The sequence below is a fragment of the Octodon degus genome, unplaced genomic scaffold (assembly GCF_000260255.1).
Source record: "Octodon degus isolate 3935 unplaced genomic scaffold, OctDeg1.0 scaffold00072, whole genome shotgun sequence".
Classification (NCBI taxonomy): domain Eukaryota; kingdom Metazoa; phylum Chordata; class Mammalia; order Rodentia; family Octodontidae; genus Octodon; species Octodon degus.
In genome coordinates, this window is record NW_004524648.1 from 11,819,019 (window position 1) to 11,823,744 (window position 4,726).

A 4,726-nucleotide genomic window follows, 5' to 3' on the forward strand; every position below is an offset into this window, starting at 1 on the left:
GGCTGGCTGGCATGTAGTGCTGGGGGATTGAACCGCGGTTCCTGTGCTTTGCTAAGCTTGTTCTAAGTAGGTGCTTTAGACCACTGAGCCATCTCACCAGCCCACATATTGTTTTCATGGAGCATTTTTTTTGTGTTATATCTAAAAATTCTTCATACAAAATGTCATGTAGATTTTTCTTCTTTGGTCTAGTAATATTGTCATAGTATAGATCAGTTTTAAAACTGAGAGCAATCCTTGAACACCTAGATAAATGCTAATGATGATTCCTTGCATTTATTGTTGAATAAATAAAACAAATTGGATAATGTTTTGTTAAGAATTTGAGGTTTATATTTAGAGATAGTCACTGGTCTTTGTCTCCTCCCCATCCCCCCTCGCTCCATCTCTGTCTCTGTCTCTATCTCTGTCTGTGTGTCTGTGTGTCTGTCTGTGTGTCTGTCTGTCTGTCTCTCTCTCTCTCTCCCTCTCTCTTTGTATTTTCAGACAGGGCCTCAATATGTACTTCAGGCTGGCCTTGAACTCTCTTTGTAGTCCAGGCTGACCTCGTACCCGCAACCAATCTTCCTCTCTCAGCCTCCCGAATGCTGGGATTCCAGGCGTGCACCACCACGCCCACTTTAGGTTTCTTCTCTTGTGGATTATCCCTGCTTTTGGCATCAGGGAGTTCTATAAAATCATTCTATAAGTGAATTCTTGTGATGAAATGGGAAGTATTAGTTTTGTTTAGGAAAGCACCATGTAGAATTGGTGTCTTTCTTTTCCTCATCTTTCTCTTTCTTCTCCTTTTTTGCTTTTAATTGAAACGTAATAGTCCCTTTTTACTTTTTACAGCTTGGAACACATCTTTAATGAAAACATTTATTCCTAGGTACTTCTACTTTGGAAGTTGTTAAGTGACAAATTGAATTTTCTCAGGATTTATAGGGTTCTTTCAAGTATTTATTTGATATTATACGAGTTGGGGCTGTTTGGGTTGGAGGAAGTGTTTCATTGCATGTAACAGTTTGAGCCTGAGCCGCTGACAGCATTCCCTTGACTTTGAGAGGTCTGCACTGCTAAGTGATTTTCTCTGTTTTGTTCCTCTCATTGGTAGTGTACATGTGCTCTCTTTTTTTCTTTGTCAGTCTTGCCACATAATTATCCATCATATGGATACCTTCTGTGAGCTAGCTCTTTTAATTGATTTTTTCATGTTCTTATTTTGACAAATGTCTAAAACACCTTGAGAAACAGACTCATGTCTACCTTCCTTCCTTCCTTCCTTCCTTCCTGCCTTCCTTCCTTCCCTCCTTCCCTTTTTTTCTTTTTTTTGAGACAGGGTCTCACTATACAGTTCGGGCTAGCCTTGTGCTCGCTTTCGTAGCTCCCAGGCCTCAAACTCTCAGAGATCCTCCTGGCTCAACATCCCATGTGCTGGGATTATGGGCATGTGTCACAGCACCCAGTTCTAGGGCCACACAGTGGGCGCCCGTATCGGGGACCGAGATGCATCGCATGCTGAGACTGCTCGGCCTGTGGGACCCAGAGTGAACTCATGTCCTTGTTCTTGTCAAATAGCTGCTTAAGCCTCTAACCTATCTCTCCAGGCCCTTCCCCTCCTGTCCCCTCCCCTCCCCTCGCCTTCCCTTCCCTCTCTCCCTCCCACCATACTAATAAATAGTGTTTTCCTTTCTTCTACATGATTGTGTGTCATCGTTACTTCTCTTGTTTCTGGGGCAAAATACACAAGACCCTCGAGGTAAATGAGGAAAGGTTTATTTTATCTCCTACTTTGTAGAGGGTTCAGTCCGTAGTTGGTCGGCAGTAGGGCTGCGTCTTCTTTGCAGGCTGCAGACCGAGCCCTGATTCTGAGTACCGTGCTCCTCAATGATGAAGTTGTCTCAAGCCTGACATCACAAATGATTAAGGTCCTGATTATACAACCCTGGAAACAAATGAGTTCCTTAAAAGCACTATTGTTTACACATTTCCTAAATGGTTTATTTCAGAAATAAAAATTGTACACAGCATGTCAATGGCCATTTACAGTTGCATTTAGCAAATGATAACATTCCTCCAAGCGCACTCAAGAATGCTACTGACCATCACATGAGTATAACAATAATGAACCAACAGATCATATCTGTGAAAAAATAAATCATCAACTGGAATATATAAATGCGGATTTTGATTTGCAATAGTGTGCACCTGGCTTATCACCATAGTTTTCTGAAAAGGTTAGAGCGGAACCTAAACCTTTTTTTTTTGTTTTTTTTTTTGGTGGAACCAGGGTTTTGAACTCAGGCCCTTGTGCTTGCCAGGCAAGCACTTATTCTATTGAGTCATTTTCCAGACCCCTAAATCTTAAGATAATATGAATCAAAAGGCACTGTGTGGTTCATCACTGCATGTAAAATTGGCTGAGTCTAAGGGTCAGGAAGCCCATGCCTATCATCCCAGTTACTGGGATGGATGCTTGTGTACAATCACAAATTTGAGTCCAGCCTGGGCAATTTATCAAAATTATGATTCTAACAAAAGTTTTAAAAAATTGGAAGAGGACCGGGGAGATAGCTCAGTGAAATAAGCACTTCCCTAGCAAACACGAGGGCCTGAGTTCAATCCCCGGTTCAGCAAAAGAAAAAAAAAGTTTTAAAAAGTCGGAAGGTGTAGTTCCATGGTCAAGCATCTGCCTAGTATGAGTCTAACCCTGGACTCAATCTGCAGCACTAGGGAAGAGAAAATGCAGCCAAGTTGTCTAATTTGCACATGTTGCATGCATTCCAAGTAGACATGTACAAAAGGATATCTCTTCATTATGGTCTTCGTTTTGGGAAGAAAGTTTTAATGTTTTTATGCATAAATTGCTTTCATGCAAAGTCAATGCTGCATTAATGTGCTTTTGTTGAGCTATATTTATGAAAATATATCTTCAAGCATTTTATTGTGATGAACAGTTGCTTTTCCTCTTTTAGGTCAAGGGTTGTGGGAGACAATGAAGCTGAGCTCTCCAAGGAAAGGAAGCCTCTTGCCTCCATCCTTTCCTGAGCTTAACCCTATTCATTAAGATACGCAGAACTGCAGATCGTGAACCAGATGGGCCCTGCATTGGCTAAAAGATTGTAACTGAGTCAGGCAAGACATGGACTTTACTCATCACAGCACTCTGGTGAGCTTTGCCTCCCTGTGCCTGCAATAGGGGCTCAAACCAGAGCCTGTGAGATTCCAGGGCTACACCACAAGATGACATCCCAGCTGAGGCCTCAGGACTCAATAAGAATAATACACCATTGGCAGTAAAAGTACTAGCCTTGAATGCACCAAACCTTGTGTTGCATTGGTAACTGGGGAGCCTCTGTGCCTGATACAAAGTTGCTGTTTCTCTTTACAGCTAATGCCAGCAAAGAAGCTTGCCCTAGGACAGTGCTGTGAGCTGCACCTACCTGTCTAATTGATTCAGCTAAAAGCCATGCGTTTTTGGCCTGTTGTTCTACAGAGAACATTGGTCATCACAGAGCGACTCAAATGCAGAATACTCTCTCTTTGTCTTTCCCTTGCCTCCATTCAGTGTAGAACCTGAGGACAGTGCAAAGTTTTTCTATAAAGGGTGTTCTCAGAGTGTAATTTTCCATGGATTTCTAAAAGTTGCCACTCCTTTTGGAATTCTGCTATGCACCATATACACCTATGTGAGCATTTCCTGTCAAATTTCCCCAATTTCTGTACCAGGCTTCTACATTGCCTGGAGCCTGTGGAGATTCATTCCTCAGGCATTCAAATACAGGAACCACAAAGCGATATGCACAATGACAGTCACTGAACAGCAACACACTGCCTCTCTCTATGGTGCTTGTAATGACCTTCCAACTATTCAATGACTTCATTGGCAAATGCAACTTTATATGTTGTTATAAGCACCTACAATTTCATCAGCTTGGAGGAATGCAATGCACACAATGCATATATTTCTAAATTGAGATTTTTGTGATTTTTTCATTGCAGAATAGTTGCTTCTTAGGAATTCAGCTTTCTAACACTTTTTATATTGTTGACTAAAATGTATCCATAAACTATTTAGATTCTCTTTTGGAGGGTTAACAATTTAAGTTTGCAGACCAAAAAATTAGAGAAAAAGAAGGGCTACAGGGATAGCCAACTTGTGGCCCTACCCCTCCAAGGTCAGTGAGGACTCAGGGCATAAGAGAATCTGTTCTGTAACATCCTGTAACTCAGTGGTGTCCCAAATTTTCTGAGCAAGGAGATTGTGGGGCCACAGAGGAAAGTAACTGATGATGTAGAGTGTGGCTAAGTAGAGTCAAAACACTCTCTCAGGCTCTCACAGAGAGCAAATTGGGCAAGTAATGGCCCTGACTCATCCACATGGCTGACACTGACAAAAAAATCTACAAACTGATGGATAGGGTTTCAGGGTAAATCCTGAGGGGATTTGACTGACCTTGTCAGATACAAAAATCACATTTTTTGTTATACAGGTCTTGCTTTATCTTGGTCTTAATCATCCAGCAGAAAGGTATAAACACAAGGTATAAAAAGTAAAGTCATATTAATAAGATGAGCTGTAAAAGGCTCAAGTCAAGAACATCTGACATTGCCAGTCATGTGGATAACCCACTATTATAGACTACTGGACTATATTGGATTACTTTGCTGAATTCATGCACCTACATTGTATGAATGGCAATGGAATACCCATCTCTGACAAAAGTAAACAAAAAGGGGGATA